This window comes from Schistocerca gregaria, chromosome 3 (assembly GCF_023897955.1).
Source record: "Schistocerca gregaria isolate iqSchGreg1 chromosome 3, iqSchGreg1.2, whole genome shotgun sequence".
Classification (NCBI taxonomy): domain Eukaryota; kingdom Metazoa; phylum Arthropoda; class Insecta; order Orthoptera; family Acrididae; genus Schistocerca; species Schistocerca gregaria.
This window is the reverse complement of record NC_064922.1, coordinates 20,449,883-20,470,788: the sequence shown is the minus strand read 5'-3', so window position 1 is coordinate 20,470,788 and position 20,906 is coordinate 20,449,883. Positions and strand designations below refer to the sequence as shown.

The 20,906-nt window shown below is 49.6% G+C and overlaps 6 non-coding genes across 6 annotated transcripts; all 6 read right to left on the bottom strand.

The window, feature by feature from the left end:
- Nucleotides 1-1,187: 1,187 nt before the first annotated feature.
- Nucleotides 1,188-1,261, bottom strand: Trnaa-agc (transfer RNA alanine (anticodon AGC)). Its single transcript has one exon. It is a non-coding gene; the product is annotated as a tRNA-Ala (tRNA).
- A 4,302-nt stretch (nt 1,262-5,563) lies between these two features.
- Nucleotides 5,564-5,638, bottom strand: Trnaa-agc (transfer RNA alanine (anticodon AGC)). The gene has a single exon. It is a non-coding gene; the product is annotated as a tRNA-Ala (tRNA).
- A 1,396-nt stretch (nt 5,639-7,034) lies between these two features.
- Nucleotides 7,035-7,109, bottom strand: Trnaa-agc (transfer RNA alanine (anticodon AGC)). The gene has a single exon. It is a non-coding gene; the product is annotated as a tRNA-Ala (tRNA).
- A 1,396-nt stretch (nt 7,110-8,505) lies between these two features.
- Nucleotides 8,506-8,579, bottom strand: Trnaa-agc (transfer RNA alanine (anticodon AGC)). The gene has a single exon. It is a non-coding gene; the product is annotated as a tRNA-Ala (tRNA).
- A 4,328-nt stretch (nt 8,580-12,907) lies between these two features.
- On the bottom strand, nt 12,908-12,981 carry Trnaa-agc (transfer RNA alanine (anticodon AGC)). Its single transcript has one exon. It is a non-coding gene; the product is annotated as a tRNA-Ala (tRNA).
- A 4,327-nt stretch (nt 12,982-17,308) lies between these two features.
- On the bottom strand, nt 17,309-17,382 carry Trnaa-agc (transfer RNA alanine (anticodon AGC)). The gene has a single exon. It is a non-coding gene; the product is annotated as a tRNA-Ala (tRNA).
- Nucleotides 17,383-20,906: the final 3,524 nt, after the last annotated feature.

Genomic DNA, 20,906 nt, shown 5'->3' with positions numbered 1-20,906 from the left:
GAGTAAGACGAACGTGTTGTCCACCTCTAGACTTCAATGACGTTAAGCCGTGATACCTAAGACAGATCTGCACTCGATGACACCACGATAACAGCCGGTCCCCACACTTACACCTTGCTCTCCTTATGACAGTAAACATCATATCAGTCTGTGACGCTGGTTTTGCAACTTCTTGCGTGCGTTTATGTTCGCCGCGACCAACACTTACCATGCACTGACCACAAAACATGGAGGAGCCAGGGCTTGAACCCGAGACCGTTTACACGCTAAGCGAACGATCTGCCAACTGAGCTACAGCTACACACACGACCAAGCCTGGCTATTCTCCATTCTTTGCGACTCTGATGTGCACGGACACGATGGTTGGTTGGTTTGTAGCGGCGAAGGTACCAGAATACAAAGGCGCGGACACGTTCATATACACAAGAGTTCCAAGTAGTTTCGATGCTCTGGTATTACGAATGCAAATTCCGTCTGTTTTGAACGTCTTAAATTGAATGGGCGGTTACCAATTCGTCCATTTCACTCCTTGTCGACAATCACACAGCACCTGAGGTAACAAGCACATCTCGAGCCCCATTGTGCTCTCCATTGTTCATGCCAACTCAGTGCCTCGCTCTTTGCTACTGCGTAAAACTCTTGTCGTCCAACTGCAAAACACTGGGACACAATAAGTTTCCGCGTCCCCTTTGCACTGACCGTACTACGAAACGCTCCCCAAACTTGGCAGTCACCCATGCAGATGACTTTTCCGACTTTACACGACGCTCACGCTAGTGACAGCCTTATTTATAGTTCGACGTCGCGCAAAAGCGAATGAGCACATTTCGCCTACGGCTTAGGCCGCTCTTCTAGTGTGGCTGCTCTGTGTCTGGAGGTAGCGAGGGGCTGCAAGCTTCCTGTGTTCGCACCTATATCACCTGTGCTTCCTTGTCAGAGACAGACTATCGCAAAACATACAACTCACTCCATGAATTGATTGCTACGGCATCTGTTATCAGCAGTCACAACCAGCAACACCAGTAGCAGCCGACTGCACGCAAAGAATGGGAACGTGCAGTGGGATTTACGTGAATCGGCGCAATTGTGGATGCTAGTCGTTCGCTTGTATCTGCCTACACACCTCTGCCGGTTGGGAATTATTCCACTTGCATGGCAAGGTGCGCATGTAGGTGTGTTAAAAATTCTGGAGGCGCTGGGTATCGATCCCAGTACCTCTCGCACGCTAAGCGAGCACTCTACCATCTGAGCTACGCCCACCCCCCCGGTAACTAGTAGTGCTACATACAGTCATATCAACGTCACAGACCCTTGCACTCCCATTATTCCGCAGACAAACACTACTCTCTATGTATCAGTGAGGGTGTCTTTCAGGTTTCGTGCATTCTGTATCGAATCGTAGTTGGCCACAATGAAAGTGGCACGCATAACGTCGAAAATAGAGTTCAGACACCGCTCTGAGTAAGACGAACGTGTTATCCACCTCTAGACTTCAATGACGTTAAGCCGTGATACCTAAGACAGATCTGCACTCGATGACACCACGATAACAGCCGGTCCTCACACTTACACCTTGCTCTCCTTATGACAGTAAACATCATATCAGTCTGTGACGCTGGTTTTGCAACTTCTTGCGTGCGTTTATGTTCGCCGCGACCAACACTTACCATGCACTGACCACAAAACATGGAGGAGCCAGGGCTTGAACCCGAGACCGTTCACACGCTAAGCGAACGATCTGCCAACTGAGCTACAGCTACACACACGACCAAGCCTGGCTATTCTCCATTCTTTGCGACTCTGATGTGCACGGACACGATGGTTGGTTGGTTTGTAGCGGCGAAGGTACCAGAATACAAAGGCGCGGACACGTTCATATACACAAGAGTTCCAAGTAGTTTCGATGCTCTGGTATTACGAATGCAAATTCCGTCTGTTTTGAACGTCTTAAATTGAATGGGCGGTCACCAATTGGTCCATTTCACTCCTTGTCGACAAGCACACAGCACCTGAGGTAACAAGCACATCTCGAGCCCCATTGTGCTCTCCATTGTTCATGCCAACTCAGTGCCTCGCTCTTTGCTACTGCGTAAAACTCTTGTCGTCCAACTGCAAAACACTGGGACACAATAAGTTTCCGCGTCCCCTTTGCACTGACCGTACTACGAAACGCTCCCCAAACTTGGCAGTCACCCATGCAGATGACTTTTCCGACTTTACACGACGCTCACGCTAGTGACAGCCTTATTTATAGTTCGACGTCGCGCAAAAGCGATTGAGCACATTTCGCCTACGGCTTAGGCCGCTCTTCTAGTGTGGCTGCTCTGTGTCTGCAGGTAGCGAGGGGCTGCAAGCTTCCTGTGTTCGCACCTATATCACCTATGCTTCCTTGTCAGAGACAGACTATCGCAAAACATACAACTCACTCCATGAATTGATTGCTACGGCATCTGTTATCAGCAGTCACAACCAGCAACACCAGTAGCAGCCGACTGCACGCAAAGAATGGGAACGTGCAGTGGGATTTACGTGAATCGGCGCAATTGTGGATGCTAGTCGTTCGCTTGTATCTGCCTACACACCTCTGCCGGTTGGGAATTATTCCACTTGCATGGCAAGGTGCGCATGTAGGTGTGTTAAAAATTCTGGAGGCGCTGGGTATCGATCCCAGTACCTCTCGCACGCTAAGCGAGCGCTCTACCATCTTTGCTACGCCCACCCCCCCGGTAACTAGTAGTGCTACATACAGTCATAGCAACGTCACAGACCCTTGCACTCCCATTATTCCGCAGACAAACACTACTCTCTATGTATCAGTGAGGGAGTCTTTCAGGTTTCGTGCATTCTGTATCGAATCGTAGTTGGCCACAATGAAAGTGGCACGCATAACGTCGAAAATAGAGTTCAGACACCGCTCTGAGTAAGACGAACGTGTTGTCCACCTCTAGACTTCAATGACGTTAAGCCGTGATACCTAAGACAGATCTGCACTCGATGACACCACGATAACAGCCGGTCCCCACACTTACACCTTGCTCTCCTTATGACAGTAAACATCATATCAGTCTGTGACGCTGGTTTTGCAACTTCTTGCGTGCGTTTATGTTCGCCGCGACCAACACTTACCATGCACTGACCACAAAACATGGAGGAGCCAGGGCTTGAACCCGAGACCGTTCACACGCTAAGCGAACGATCTGCCAACTGAGCTACAGCTACACACACGACCAAGCCTGGCTATTCTCCATTCTTTGCGACTCTGATGTGCACGGACACGATGGTTGGTTGGTTTGTAGCGGCGAAGGTACCAGAATACAAAGGCGCGGACACGTTCATATACACAAGAGTTCCAAGTAGTTTCGATGCTCTGGTATTACGAATGCAAATTCCGTCTGTTTTGAACGTCTTAAATTGAAAGGGCGGTCACAAATTGGTCCATTTCACTCCTTGTCGACAATCACACAGCACCTGAGGTAACAAGCACATCTCGAGCCCCATTGTGCTCTCCATTGTTCATGCCAACTCAGTGCCTCGCTCTTTGCTACTGCGTAAAACTCTTGTCGTCCAACTGCAAAACACTGGGACACAATAAGTTTCCGCGTCCCCTTTGCACTGACCGTACTACGAAACGCTCCCCAAACTTGGCAGTCACCCATGCAGATGACTTTTCCGACTTTACACGACGCTCACGCTAGTGACAGCCTTATTTATAGTTCGACGTCGCGCAAAAGCGAATGAGCACATTTCGCCTACGGCTTAGGCCGCTCTTCTAGTGTGGCTGCTCTGTGTCTGCAGGTAGCGAGGGGCTGCAAGCCTCCTGTGTTCGCACCTATATCACCTGTGCTTCCTTGTCAGAGACAGACTATCGCAAAACATACAACTCACTCCATGAATTGATTGCTACGGCATCTGTTATCAGCAGTCACAACCAGCAACACCAGTAGCAGCCGACTGCACGCAAAGAATGGGAACGTGCAGTGGGATTTACGTGAATCGGCGCAATTGTGGATGCTAGTCGTTCGCTTGTATCTGCCTACACACCTCTGCCGGTTGGGAATTATTCCACTTGCATGGCAAGGTGCGCATGTAGGTGTGTTAAAAATTCTGGAGGCGCTGGGTATCGATCCCAGTACCTCTCGCACGCTAAGCGAGCGCTCTACCATCTTTGCTACGCCCACCCCCCCGGTAACTAGTAGTGCTACATACAGTCATAGCAACGTCACAGACCCTTGCACTCCCATTATTCCGCAGACAAACACTACTCTCTATGTATCAGTGAGGGAGTCTTTCAGGTTTCGTGCATTCTGTATCGAATCGTAGTTGGCCACAATGAAAGTGGCACGCATAACGTCGAAAATAGAGTTCAGACACCGCTCTGAGTAAGACGAACGTGTTGTCCACCTCTAGACTTCAATGACGTTAAGCCGTGATACCTAAGACAGATCTGCACTCGATGACACCACGATAACAGCCGGTCCCCACACTTACACCTTGCTCTCCTTATGACAGTAAACATCATATCAGTCTGTGACGCTGGTTTTGCAACTTCTTGCGTGCGTTTATGTTCGCCGCGACCAACACTTACCATGCACTGACCACAAAACATGGAGGAGCCAGGGCTTGAACCCGAGAACGTTCACACGCTAAGCGAACGATCTGCCAACTGAGCTACAGCTACACACGCGACCAAGCCTGGCAATTCTCCATTCTTTGCGACTCTGATGTGCACGGACACGATGGTTGGTTGGTTTGTAGCGGCGAAGGTACCAGAATACAAAGGCGCGGACACGTTCATATACACAAGAGTTCCAAGTAGTTTCGATGCTCTGGTATTACGAATGCAAATTCCGTCTGTTTTGAACGTCTTAAATTGAAAGGGCGGTCACCAATTGGTCCATTTCACTCCTTGTCGACAATCACACAGCACCTGAGGTAACAAGCACATCTCTAGCCCCATTGTGCTCTCCATTGTTCATGCCAACTCAGTGCCTCGCTCTTTGCTACTGCGTAAAACTCTTGTCGTCCAACTGCAAAACACTGGGACACAATAAGTTTCCGCGTCCCCTTTGCACTGACCGTACTACGAAACGCTCCCCAAACTTGGCAGTCACCCATGCAGATGACTTTTCCGACTTTACACGACGCTCACGCTAGTGACAGCCTTATTTATAGTTCGACGTCGCGCAAAAGCGAATGAGCACATTTCGCCTACGGCTTAGGCCGCTCTTCTAGTGTGGCTGCTCTGTGTCTGCAGGTAGCGAGGGCTGCAAGCTTCCTGTGTTCGCACCTATATCACCTGTGCTTCCTTGTCAGAGACAGACTATCGCAAAACATACAACTCACTCCATGAATTGATTGCTACGGCATCTGTTATCAGCAGTCACAACCAGCAACACCAGTAGCAGCCGACTGCACGCAAAGAATGGGAACGTGCAGTGGGATTTACGTGAATCGGCGCAATTGTGGATGCTAGTCGTTCGCTTGTATCTGCCTACACACCTCTGCCGGTTGGGAATTATTCCACTTGCATGGCAAGGTGCGCATGTAGGTGTGTTAAAAATTCTGGAGGCGCTGGGTATCGATCCCAGTACCTCTCGCACGCTAAGCGAGCGCTCTACCATCTGAGCTACGCCCATCCCCCCCCCCCCCCCCCCCGTAACTAGTAGTGCTACATACAGTCATATCAACGTCACAGACCCTTGCACTCCCATTATTCCGCAGACAAACACTACTCTCTATGTATCAGTGAGGGAGTCTTTCAGGTTTCGTGCATTCTGTATCGAATCGTAGTTGGCCACAATGAAAGTGGCACGCATAACGTCGAAAATAGAGTTCAGACACCGCTCTGAGTAAGACGAACGTGTTGTCCACCTCTAGACTTCAATGACGTTAAGCCGTGATACCTAAGACAGATCTGCACTCGATGACACCACGATAACAGCCGGTCCCCACACTTACACCTTGCTCTCCTTATGACAGTAAACATCATATCAGTCTGTGACGCTGGTTTTGTAACTTCTTGCGTGCGTTTATGTTCGCCGCGACCAACACTTACCATGCACTGACCACAAAACATGGAGGAGCCAGGGCTTGAACCCGAGACCGTTTACACGCTAAGCGAACGATCTGCCAACTGAGCTACAGCTACACACACGACCAAGCCTGGCTATTCTCCATTCTTTGCGACTCTGATGTGCACGGACACGATGGTTGGTTGGTTTGTAGCGGCGAAGGTACCAGAATACAAAGGCGCGGACACGTTCATATACACAAGAGTTCCAAGTAGTTTCGATGCTCTGGTATTACGAATGCAAATTCCGTCTGTTTTGAACGTCTTAAATTGAAAGGGCGGTCACAAATTGGTCCATTTCACTCCTTGTCGACAATCACACAGCACCTGAGGTAACAAGCACATCTCGAGCCCCATTGTGCTCTCCATTGTTCATGCCAACTCAGTGCCTCGCTCTTTGCTACTGCGTAAAACTCTTGTCGTCCAACTGCAAAACACTGGGACACAATAAGTTTCCGCGTCCCCTTTGCACTGACCGTACTACGAAACGCTCCCCAAACTTGGCAGTCACCCATGCAGATTACTTTTCCGACTTTACACGACGCTCACGCTAGTGACAGCCTTATTTATAATTCGACGTCGCGCAAAAGCGAATGAGCACATTTCGCCTACGGCTTAGGCCGCTCTTCTAGTGTGGCTGCTCTGTGTCTGCAGGTAGCGAGGGGCTGCAAGCCTCCTGTGTTCGCACCTATATCACCTGTGCTTCCTTGTCAGAGACAGACTATCGCAAAACATACAACTCACTCCATGAATTGATTGCTACGGCATCTGTTATCAGCAGTCACAACCAGCAACACCAGTAGCAGCCGACTGCACGCAAAGAATGGGAACGTGCAGTGGGATTTACGTAAATCGGCGCAATTGTGGATGCTAGTCGTTCGCTTGTATCTTCCTACACACCTCTGCCGGTTGGGAATTATTCCACTTGCATGGCAAGGTGCGCATGTAGGTGTGTTAAAAATTCTGGAGGCGCTGGGTATCGATCCCAGTACCTCTCGCACGCTAAGCGAGCGCTCTACCATCTGAGCTACGCCCATCCCCCCCCCCCCCCCCCCCGTAACTAGTAGTGCTACATACAGTCATATCAACGTCACAGACCCTTGCACTCCCATTATTCCGCAGACAAACACTACTCTCTATGTATCAGTGAGGGAGTCTTTCAGGTTTCGTGCATTCTGTATCGAATCGTAGTTGGCCACAATGAAAGTGGCACGCATAACGTCGAAAATAGAGTTCAGACACCGCTCTGAGTAAGACGAACGTGTTGTCCACCTCTAGACTTCAATGACGTTAAGCCGTGATACCTAAGACAGATCTGCACTCGATGACACCACGATAACAGCCGGTCCCCACACTTACACCTTGCTCTCCTTATGACAGTAAACATCATATCAGTCTGTGACGCTGGTTTTGTAACTTCTTGCGTGCGTTTATGTTCGCCGCGACCAACACTTACCATGCACTGACCACAAAACATGGAGGAGCCAGGGCTTGAACCCGAGACCGTTTACACGCTAAGCGAACGATCTGCCAACTGAGCTACAGCTACACACACGACCAAGCCTGGCTATTCTCCATTCTTTGCGACTCTGATGTGCACGGACACGATGGTTGGTTGGTTTGTAGCGGCCAAGGTACCAGAATACAAAGGCGCGGACACGTTCATATACACAAGAGTTCCAAGTAGTTTCGATGCTCTGGTATTACGAATGCAAATTCCGTCTGTTTTGAACGTCTTAAATTGAAAGGGCGGTCACAAATTGGTCCATTTCACTCCTTGTCGACAATCACACAGCACCTGAGGTAACAAGCACATCTCGAGCCCCATTGTGCTCTCCATTGTTCATGCCAACTCAGTGCCTCGCTCTTTGCTACTGCGTAAAACTCTTGTCGTCCAACTGCAAAACACTGGGACACAATAAGTTTCCGCGTCCCCTTTGCACTGACCGTACTACGAAACGCTCCCCAAACTTGGCAGTCACCCATGCAGATGACTTTTCCGACTTTACACGACGCTCACGCTAGTGACAGCCTTATTTATAATTCGACGTCGCGCAAAAGCGAATGAGCACATTTCGCCTACGGCTTAGGCCGCTCTTCTAGTGTGGCTGCTCTGTGTCTGCAGGTAGCGAGGGGCTGCAAGCCTCCTGTGTTCGCACCTATATCACCTGTGCTTCCTTGTCAGAGACAGACTATCGCAAAACATACAACTCACTCCATGAATTGATTGCTACGGCATCTGTTATCAGCAGTCACAACCAGCAACACCAGTAGCAGCCGACTGCACGCAAAGAATGGGAACGTGCAGTGGGATTTACGTGAATCGGCGCAATTGTGGATGCTAGTCGTTCGCTTGTATCTTCCTACACACCTCTGCCGGTTGGGAATTATTCCACTTGCATGGCAAGGTGCGCATGTAGGTGTGTTAAAAATTCTGGAGGCGCTGGGTATCGATCCCAGTACCTCTCGCACGCTAAGCGAGCGCTCTACCATCTGAGCTACGCCCACCCCCCCGGTAACTAGTAGTGCTACATACAGTCATATCAACGTCACAGACCCTTGCACTCCCATTATTCCGCAGACAAACACTACTCTCTATGTATCAGTGAGGGTGTCTTTCAGGTTTCGTGCATTCTGTATCGAATCGTAGTTGGCCACAATGAAAGTGGCACGCATAACGTCGAAAATAGAGTTCAGACACCGCTCTGAGTAAGACGAACGTGTTGTCCACCTCTAGACTTCAATGACGTTAAGCAGTGATACCTAAGACAGATCTGCACTCGATGACACCACGATAACAGCCGGTCCCCACACTTACACCTTGCTCTCCTTATGACAGTAAACATCATATCAGTCTGTGACGCTGGTTTTGCAACTTCTTGCATGCGTTTATGTTCGCCGCGACCAACACTTACCATGCACTGACCACAAAACATGGAGGAGCCAGGGCTTGAACCCGAGACCGTTCACACGCTAAGCGAACGATCTGCCAACTGAGCTACAGCTACACACACGACCAAGCCTGGCTATTCTCCATTCTTTGCGACTCTGATGTGCACGGACACGATGGTTGGTTGGTTTGTAGCGGCCAAGGTACCAGAATACAAAGGCGCGGACACGTTCATATACACAAGAGTTCCAAGTAGTTTCGATGCTCTGGTATTACGAATGCAAATTCCGTCTGTTTTGAACGTCTTAAATTGAAAGGGCGGTCACAAATTGGTCCATTTCACTCCTTGTCGACAATCACACAGCACCTGAGGTAACAAGCACATCTCGAGCCCCATTGTGCTCTCCATTGTTCATGCCAACTCAGTGCCTCGCTCTTTGCTACTGCGTAAAACTCTTGTCGTCCAACTGCAAAACACTGGGACACAATAAGTTTCCGCGTCCCCTTTGCACTGACCGTACTACGAAACGCTCCCCAAACTTGGCAGTCACCCATGCAGATGACTTTTCCGACTTTACACGACGCTCACGCTAGTGACAGCCTTATTTATAATTCGACGTCGCGCAAAAGCGAATGAGCACATTTCGCCTACGGCTTAGGCCGCTCTTCTAGTGTGGCTGCTCTGTGTCTGCAGGTAGCGAGGGGCTGCAAGCTTCCTGTGTTCGCACCTATATCACCTGTGCTTCCTTGTCAGAGACAGACTATCGCAAAACATACAACTCACTCCATGAATTGATTGCTACGGCATCTGTTATCAGCAGTCACAACCAGCAACACCAGTAGCAGACGACTGCACGCAAAGAATAGGAACGTGCAGTGGGATTTACGTGAAATCGGCGCAATTGTGGATGCTAATCGTTCGCTTGTATCTGCCTACACACCTCTGCCGGTTGGGAATTATTCCACTTGTATCGCAAGGTGCGCATGTAGGTGTGTTAAAAATTCTGGAGGCGCTGGGTATCGATCCCAGTACCTCTCGAAAGCTAAGCGAGCGCTCTACCATCTGAGCTACGCCTACCCCCCCGATAACTAGTAGTGCTACATACAGTCATATCAACGTCACAGACCCTTGCACTCCCATTATTCCGCAGACAAACACTACTCTCTATGTATCAGTGAGGGTGTCTTTCAGGTTTCGTGCATTCTGTATCGAATCGTGGTTGGCCACAATGAAAGTGGCACGCATAACGTCGAAAATAGAGTTCAGACACCGCTCTGAGTAAGACGAACGTCTTGTCCACCTCTAGACTTCAATGACGTTAAGCCGTGATACCTAAGACAGATCTGCACTCGATGACACCACGATAACAGCCGGTCCCCACACTTACACCTTGCTCTCCTTATGACAGTAAACATCATATCAGTCTGTGACGCTGGTTTTGCAACTTCTTGCGTGCGTTTATGTTCGCCGCGACCAACACTTACCATGCACTGACCACGAAACATGGAGGAGCCAGGGCTTGAACCCGAGACCGTTCACACGCTAAGCGAACGATCTGCCAACTGAGCTACAGCTACACACACGACCAAGCCTGGCTATTCTCCATTCCTTGCGACTCTGATGTGCACGGACACGATGGTTGGTTGGTTTGTAGCGGCGAAGGTACCAGAATACAAAGGCGCGGACACGTTCATATACACAAGAGTTCCAAGTAGTTTCGATGCTCTGGTATTACGAATGCAAATTCCGTCTGTTTTGAACGTCTTAAATTGAAAGGGCGGTCACAAATTGGTCCATTTCACTCCTTGTCGACAATCACACAGCACCTGAGGTAACAAGCACATCTCGAGCCCCATTGTGCTCTCCATTGTTCATGCCAACTCAGTGCCTCGCTCTTTGCTACTGCGTAAAACTCTTGTCGTCCAACTGCAAAACACTGGGACACAATAAGTTTCCGCGTCCCCTTTGCACTGATCGTACTACGAAACGCTCCCCAAACTTGGTAGTCACCCATGCAGATGACTTTTCCGACTTTACACGACGCTCACGCAATGCTCACGCTAGTGACAGCCTTATTTATAGTTCGACGTCGCGCCAAAGCGAATGAGCACATTTCGCCTACGGCTTAGGCCGCTCTTCTAGTGTGGCTGCTCTGTGTCTGCAGGTAGCGAGGGGCTGCAAGCTTCCTGTGTTCGCACCTATATCACCTGTGCTTCCTTGTCAGAGACAGACTATCGCAAAACATACAACTCACTCCATGAATTGATTGCTACGGCATCTGTTATCAGCAGTCACAACCAGCAACACCAGTAGCAGCCGACTGCACGCAAAGAATGGGAACGTGCAGTGGGATTTACGTGAAATCGGCGCAATTGTGGATGCTAGTCGTTCGCTTGTATCTGCCTACACACCTCTGCCGGTTGGGAATTATTCCACTTGCATGGCAAGGTGCGCATGTAGGTGTGTTGAAAATTCTGGAGGCGCTGGGTATCGATCCCAGTACCTCTCGCACGCTAAGCGAGCGCTCTACCATCTGAGCTATGCCCAACACCCTGATAACTAGTGGTGCTACATACAGTCATATCAACGTCACAGACCCTTGCACTCCCATTATTCCGCAGACAAACACTACTCTCTATGTATCAGTGAGGGTGTCTTTCAGGTTTCGTGCATTCTGTATCGAATCGTAGTTGGCCACAATGAAAGTGGCACGCATAACGTCGAAAATAGAGTTCAGACACCGCTCTGAGTAAGACGAACGTGTTGTCCACCTCTAGACTTCAATGACGTTAAGCCGTGATACCTAAGACAGATCTGCACTCGATGACACCACGATAACAGCCGGTCCCCACACTTACACCTTGCTCTCCTTAAGACAGTATACATCATATCAGTCTGTGACGCTGGTTTTGCAACTTCTTGCGTGCGTTTATGTTCGCCGCGACCAACACTTACCATGCACTGACCACAAAACATGGAGGAGCCAGGGCTTGAACCCGAGACCGTTCACACGCTAAGCGAACGATCTGCAAACTCAGCTACTGCTACACACACGACCAAGCCTGGCTATTCTCCATTCTTTGCGACTCTGATGTGCACGGACACGATGGTTGGTTGGTTTGTAGCGGCGAAGGTACCAGAATACAAAGGCGCGGACACGTTCATATACACAAGAGTTCCAAGTAGTTTCGATGCTCTGGTATTACGAATGCAAATTCCGTCTGTTTTGAACGTCTTAAATTGAAAAGGCGGTCACAAATTGGTCCATTTCACTCCTTGTCGACAATCACACAGCACCTGAGGTAACAAGCACATCTCGAGCCCCATTGTGCTCTCCATTGTTCATGCCAACTCAGTGCCTCGCTCTTTGCTACTGCGTAAAACTCTTGTCGTCCAACTGCAAAACACTGGGACACAATAAGTTTCCGCGTCCCCTTTGCACTGATCGTACTACGAAGCGCTCCCCAAACTTGGCAGTCACCCATGCAGATGACTTTTCCGACTTTACACGACGCTCACGCAACGCTCACGCTAGTGACAGCCTTATTTATAGTTCGACGTCGCGCCAAAGCGAATGAGGACATTTCGCCTACGGCTTAGGCCGCTCTTCTTGTGTGGCTGCTCTGTGTCTGCACGCAGCGAGGGGCTGCAAGCTTCCTGTGTTCGCACCTATATCACCTGTGCTTCCTTGTCAGAGACAGACTATCGCAAAACATACAACTCACTCCATGAATTGATTGCTACGGCATCTGTTATCAGCAGTCACAACCAGCAACACCAGTAGCAGCCGACTGCACGCAAAGAATGGGAACGTGCAGTGGGATTTACGTGAAATCGGCGTAATTGTGGATGCTAGTCGTTCGCTTGTATCTGCCTACACACCTCTGCCGGTTGGGAATTATTCCACTTGCATGGCAAGGTGCGCATGTAGGTGTGTTAAAAATTCTGGAGGCGCTGGGTATCGATCCCAGTACCTCTCGCACGCTAAGCGAGCGCTCTACCATCTGAGCTACGCCCACCCCCCCGGTAACTAGTAGTGCTACATACAGTCATATCAACGTCACAGACCCTTGCACTCCCATTATTCCGCAGACAAACACTACTCTCTATGTATCAGTGAGGGTGTCTTTCAGGTTTCGTGCATTCTGTATCGAATCGTAGTTGGCCACAATGAAAGTTGCACGCATAACGTCGAAAATAGAGTTCAGACACCGCTCTGAGTAAGACGAACGTGTTGTCCACCTCTAGACTTCAATGACGTTAAGCCGTGATACCTAAGACAGATCTGCACTCGATGACACCACGATAACAGCCGGTCCCCACACTTACACCTTGCTCTCCTTATGACAGTAAACATCATATCAGTCTGTGACGCTGGTTTTGCAACTTCTTGCGTGCGTTTATGTTCGCCGCGACCAACACTTACCATGCACTGACCACAAAACATGGAGGAGCCAGGGCTTGAACCCGAGACCGTTCACGCGCTAAGCGAACGATCTGCCAACTGAGCTACAGCTACACACACGACCAAGCCTGGCTATTCTCCATTCTTTGCGACTCTGATGTGCACGGACACGATGGTTGGTTGGTTTGTAGCGGCGAAGGTACCAGAATACAAAGGCGCGGACACGTTCATATACACAAGAGTTCCAAGTAGTTTCGATGCTCTGGTATTACGAATGCAAATTCCGTCTGTTTTGAACGTCTTAAATTGAAAAGGCGGTCACAAATTGGTCCATTTCACTCCTTGTCGACAATCACACAGCACCTGAGGTAACAAGCACATCTCGAGCCCCATTGTGCTCTCCATTGTTCATGCCAACTCAGTGCCTCGCTCTTTGCTACTGCGTAAAACTCTTGTCGTCCAACTGCAAAACACTGGGACACAATAAGTTTCCGCGTCCCCTTTGCACTGATCGTACTACGAAACGCTCCCCAAACTTGGCAGTCACCCATGCAGATGACTTTTCCGACTTTACACGACGCTCACGCTAGTGACAGCCTTATTTATAGTTCGACGTCGCGCCAAAGCGAATGAGCACATTTCGCCTACGGCTTAGGCCGCTCTTCTAGTGTGGCTGCTCTGTGTCTGCAGGCAGCGAGGGGCTGCAAGCTTCCTGTGTTCGCACCTATATCACCTGTGCTTCCTTGTCAGAGACAGACTATCGCAAAACATACAACTCACTCCATGAATTGATTGCTACGGCATCTGTTATCAGCAGTCACAACCAGCAACACCAGTAGCAGCCGACTGCACGCAAGGAATGGGAATGTGCAGTGGGATTTACGTGAAATCGGCGCAATTGTGGATGCTAGTCGTTCGCTTGTATCTGCCTACACACCTCTGCCGGTTGGGAATTATTCCACTTGCATGGCAAGGTGCGCATGTAGGTGTGTTAAAAATTCTGGAGGCGCTGGGTATCGATCCCAGTACCTCTTGCACGCTAAGCGAGCGCTCTACCATCTGAGCTACGCCCACCCCCCCGGTAACTAGTAGTGCTACATACAGTCATATCAACGTCACAGACCCTTGCACTCCCATTATTCGGCAGACAAACACTACTCTCTATGTATCAGTGAGGGTGTCTTTCAGGTTTCGTGCATTCTGTATCGAATCGTAGTTGGCCACAATGAAAGTGGCACGCATAACGTCGAAAATAGAGTTCAGACACCGCTCTGAGTAAGACGAACGTGTGGCCACCTCTAGACTTCAATGACGTTAAGCCGTGATACCTAAGACAGATCTGCACTCGATGACACCACGATAACAGCCGCTCCCCACACTTACACCTTGCTCTCCTTATGACAGTAAACATCATATCAGTCTGTGACGCTGGTTTTGCATCTTCTTGCATGCGTTTATGTTCGCCGCGACCAACACTTACCATGCACTGACCACAAAACATGGAGGAGCCAGGGCTTGAACCCGAGACCGTTCACACGCTAAGCGAACGATCTGCCAACTGAGCTACAGCTACACACACGACCAAGCCTGGCTATTCTCCATTCTTTGCGACTCTGATGTGCACGGACACGATGGTTGGTTGGTTTGTAGCGGCCAAGGTACCAGAATACAAAGGCGCGGACACGTTCATATACACAAGAGTTCCAAGTAGTTTCGATGCTCTGGTATTACGAATGCAAATTCCGTCTGTTTTGAACGTCTTAAATTGAAAGGGCGGTCACAAATTGGTCCATTTCACTCCTTGTCGACAATCACACAGCACCTGAGGTAACAAGCACATCCTGAGCCCCATTGTGCTCTCCATTGTTCATGCCAACTCAGTGCCTCGCTCTTTGCTACTGCGTAAAACTCTTGTCGTCCAACTGCAAAACACTGGGACACAATAAGTTTCCGCGTCCCCTTTGCACTGATCGTACTACGAAACGCTCCCCAAACTTGGCAGTCACCCATGCAGATGACTTTTCCGACTTTACACGACGCTCACGCAACGCTCACGCTAGTGACAGCCTTATTTATAGTTCGACGTCGCGCCAAAGCGAATGAGCACATTTCGCCTACGGCTTAGGCCGCTCTTCTAGTGTGGCTGCTCTGTGTCTGCAGGCAGCGAGGGGCTGCAAGCTTCCTGTGTTCGCACCTATATCACCTGTGCTTCCTTGTCAGAGACAGACTATCGCAAAACATACAACTCACTCCATGAATTGATTGCTACGGCATCTGTTATCAGCAGTCACAACCAGCAACACCAGTAGCAGCAGACTGCACGCAAAGAATGGGAACGTGCAGTGGGATTTACGTGAAATCGGCGCAATTGTGGATGCTAGTCGTTCGCTTGTATCTGCCTACACACCTCTGCCGGTTGGGAATTATTCCACTTGCATGGCAAGGTGCGCATGTAGGTGTGTTAAAAATTCTGGAGGCGCTGGGTATCGATCCCAGTACCTCTCGCACGCTAAGCGAGCGCTCTACCATCTGAGCTACGACCAACCCCCTGATAACTAGTGGTGCTACATACAGTCATATCAACGTCACAGACCCTTGCACTCCCATTATTCCGCAGACAAACACTACTCTCTATGTATCAGTGAGGGTGTCTTTCAGGTTTCGTGCATTCTGTATCGAATCGTAGTTGGCCACAATGAAAGTGGCACGCATAACGTCGAAAATAGAGTTCAGACACCGCTCTGAGTAAGACGAACGTGTTGTCCACCTCTAGACTTCAATGACGTTAAGCCGTGATACCTAAGACAGATCTGCACTCGATGACACCACGATAACAGCCGGTCCCCACACTTACACCTTGCTCTCCTTATGACAGTATACATCATATCAGTCTGTGACGCTGGTTTTGCAACTTCTTGCGTGCGTTTATGTTCGCCGCGACCAACACTTACCATGCACTGACCACAGAACATGGAGGAGCCAGGGCTTGAACCCGAGACCGTTCACACGCTAAGCGAACGATCTGCCAACTGAGCTACAGCTACACACACGACCAAGCCTGGCTATTCTCCATTCTTTGCGACTCTGATGTGCAAGGACACGATGGTTGGTTGGTTTGTAGCGGCGAAGGTACCAGAATACAAAGGCGCGGACACGTTCATATACACAAGAGTTCCAAGTAGTTTCGATGCTCTGGTATTACGAATGCAAATTCCGTCTGTTTTGAACGTCTTAAATTGAAAGGGCGGTCACAAATTGGTCCATTTCACTCCTTGTCGACAATCACACAGCACCTGAGGTAACAAGCACATCTCGAGCCCCATTGTGCTCTCCATTGTTCATGCCAACTCAGTGCCTCGCTCTTTGCTACTGCGTAAAACTCTTGTCGTCCAACTGCAAGACACTGGGACACAATAAGTTTCCGCGTCCCCTTTGCACTGATCGTACTACGAAACGCTCCCCAAACTTGGCAATCACCCATGCAGATGACTTTTCCGACTTTACACGACGTTCACGCAACGCTCACGCTAGTGACAGCCTTATTTATAGTTCGACGTCGCGCCAAAGCGAATGAGCACATTTCGCCTACGGCTTAGGCTGCTCTTCTAGTGTGGCTGCTCTGTGTCTGCAGGCAGCGAGGGGCTGCAAGCTTCCTGTGTTCGCACCTATATCACCTGTGCTTCCTTGTCAGAGACAGACTATCGCAAAACATACAACTCACTCCATGAATTGATTGCTACGGCATCTGTTATCAGCAGTCACAACCAGCAACACCAGTAGCAGCCGACTGCACGCAAAGAATGGGAACGTGCAGTGGGATTTACGTGAAATCGGCGCAATTGTGGATGCTAGTCGTTCAATTGTATCTGCCTACACACCTCTGCCGGTTGGGAATTATTCCACTTGCATGGCAAGGTGCGCATGTAGGTGTGTTAAAAATTCTGTAGGCGCTGGGTATCGATCCCAGTACCTCTCGCACGCTAAGCGAGCGCTCTACCATCTGAGCTACGCCCAACCCCCTGATAACTAGTGGTGCTACATACAGTCATATCAACGTCACAGACCCTTGCACTCCCATTATTCCGCAGACAAACACTACTCTCTATGTATCAGTGAGGGTGTCTTTCAGGTTTCGTGCATTCTGTATCGAATCGTAGTTGGCCACAATGAAAGTGGCACGCATAACGTCGAAAATAGAGTTCAGACACCGCTCTGAGTAAGACGAACGTGTTGTCCACCTCTAGACTTCAATGACGTTAAGCCGTGATACCTAAGACAGATCTGCACTCGATGATACCACGATAACAGCCGGTCCCCACACTTACACCTTGCTCTCCTTATGACAGTATACATCATATCAGTCTGTGACGCTGGTTTTGCAACTTCTTGCGTGCGTTTATGTTTGCCGCGACCAACACTTACCATGCACTGACCACAGAACATGGAGGAGCCAGGGCTTGAACCCGAGACCGTTCACACGCTAAGCGAACGATCTGCCAACTGAGCTACAGCTACACACACTACCAAGCCTGGCTATTCTCCATTCTTTGCGACTCTGATGTGCAAGGACACGATGGTTGGTTGGTTTGTAGCGGCGAAGGTACCAGAATACAAAGGCGCGGACACGTTCATATACACAAGAGTTCCAAGTAGTTTCGATGCTCTGGTATTACGAATGCAAATTCCATCTGTTTTGAACATCTTAAATTGAAATGGCGGTAAAAAATTGGTCCATTTCACTCCTTGTCGACAATCACACAGCACCTGAGGTAACAAGCACATCTCGAGCCCCATTGTGCTCTCCATTGTTCATGCCAACTCAGTGCCTCGCTCTTTGCTACTGCGTAAAACTCTTGTCGTCCAACTGCAAGACACTGGGACACAATAAGTTTCCGAGTCCCCTTTGCTCTGATCGTACTACGAAACGCTCCCCAAACTTGGCAGTCACCCATGCAGATGACTTTTCCGACTTTACACGACGCTCACGCAACGCTCACGCTAGTGACAGCCTTATTTATAGTTCGACGTCGCGCCAAAGCGAATGAGCACATTTCGCCTACGGCTTAGGCCGCTCTTCTAGTGTGGCTGCTCTGTGTCTGCAGGTAGCGAGGGGCTGCAAGCTTCCTGTGTTCGCACCTATATCACCTGTGCTTCCTTGTCAGAGACAGACTATCGCAAAACATACAACTCACTCCATGAATTGATTGCTACGGCATCTGTTATCAGCAGTCACAACCAGCAACACCAGTAGCAGCCGACTGCACGCAAAGAATGGGAACGTGCAGTGGGATTTACGTGAAATCGGCGCAATTGTGGATGCTAGTCGTTCGCTTGTATCTGCCTACACACCTCTGCCGGTTGGGAATTATTCCACTTGCATGGCAAGGTGCGCATGTAGGTGTGTTAAAAATTCTGGAGGCGCTGGGTATCGATCCCAGTACCTCTCGCACGCTAAGCGAGCGCTCTACCATCTGAGCTACGACCAACCCCCTGATAACTAGTGGTGCTACATACAGTCATATCAACGTCACAGACCCTTGCACTCCCATTATTCCGCAGACAAACACTACTCTCTATGTATCAGTGAGGGTGTCTTTCAGGTTTCGTGCATTCTGTATCGAATCGTAGTTGGCCACAATGAAAGTGGCACGCATAACGTCGAAAATAGAGTTCAGACACCGCTCTGAGTAAGACGAACGTGTTGTCCACCTCTAGACTTCAATGACGTTAAGCCGTGATACCTAAGACAGATCTGCACTCGATGACACCACGATAACAGCCGGTCCCCACACTTACACCTTGCTCTCCTTATGACAGTATACATCATATCAGTCTGTGACGCTGGTTTTGCAACTTCTTGCGTGCGTTTATGTTCGCCGCGACCAACACTTACCATGCACTGACCACAGAACATGGAGGAGCCAGGGCTTGAACCCGAGACCGTTCACACGCTAAGCGAACGATCTGCCAACTGAGCTACAGCTACACACACGACCAAGCCTGGCTATTCTCCATTCTTTGCGACTCTGATGTGCAAGGACACGATGGTTGGTTGGTTTGTAGCGGCGAAGGTACCAGAATACAAAGGCGCGGACACGTTCATATACACAAGAGTTCCAAGTAGTTTCGATGCTCTGGTATTACGAATGCAAATTCCGTCTGTTTTGAACGTCTTAAATTGAAAGGGCGGTCACAAATTGGTCCATTTCACTCCTTGTCGACAATCACACAGCACCTGAGGTAACAAGCACATCTCGAGCCCCATTGTGCTCTCCATTGTTCATGCCAACTCAGTGCCTCGCACTTTGCTACTGCGTAAAACTCTTGTCGTCCAACTGCAAGACACTGGGACACAATAAGTTTCCGCGTCCCCTTTGCTCTGATCGTACTACGAAACGCTCCCCAAACTTGGCAGTCACCCATGCAGATGACTTTTCCGACTTTACACGACGCTCTCGCAACGCTCACGCTAGTGACAGCCTTATTTATAGTTCGACGTCGCGCCAAAGCGAATGAGCACATTTCGCCTACGGCTTAGGCCGCTCTTCTAGTGTGGCTGCTCTGTGTCTGCAGGTAGCGAGGGGCTGCAAGCTTCCTGTGTTCGCACCTATATCACCTGTGCTTCCTTGTCAGAGACAGACTATCGCAAAACATACAACTCACTTCATGAATTGATTGCTACGGCATCTGTTATCAGCAGTCACAACCAGCAACACCAGTAGCAGCCGACTGCACGCAAAGAATGGGAACGTGCAGTGGGATTTACGTGAAATCGGCGCAATTGTGGATGCTAGTCGTTCGCTTGTATCTGCCTACACACCTCTGCCGGTTGGGAATTATTCCACTTGCATGGCAAGGTGCGCATGTAGGTGTGTTAAAAATTCTGGAGGCGCTGGGTATCGATCCCAGTACCTCTCGCACGCTAAGCGAGCGCTCTACCATCTGAGCTATGCCCAACCCCCTGATAACTAGTGGTGCTACATACAGTCATATCAACGTCACAGACCCTTGCACTCCCATTATTCCGCAGACAAACACTACTCTCTATGTATCAGTGAGGGTGTCTTTCAGGTTTCGTGCATTCTGTATCGAATCGTAGTTGGCCACAATGAAAGTGGCACGCATAACGTCGAAAATAGAGTTCAGACACCGCTCTGAGTAAGACGAACGTGTTGTCCACCTCTAGACTTCAATGACGTTAAGCCGTGATACCTAAGACAGATCTGCACTCGATGACACCACGATAACAGCCGGTCCCCACACTTACACCTTGCTCTCCTTAAGACAGTATACATCATATCAGTCTGTGACGCTGGTTTTGCAACTTCTTGCGTGCGTTTATGTTCGCCGCGACCAACACTTACCATGCACTGACCACAAAACATGGAGGAGCCAGGGCTTGAACCCGAGACCGTTCACACGCTAAGCGAACGATCTGCAAACTGAGCTACTGCTACACACACGACCAAGCCTGGCTATTCTCCATTCTTTGCGACTCTGATGTGCACGGACACGATGGTTGGTTGGTTTGTAGCGGCGA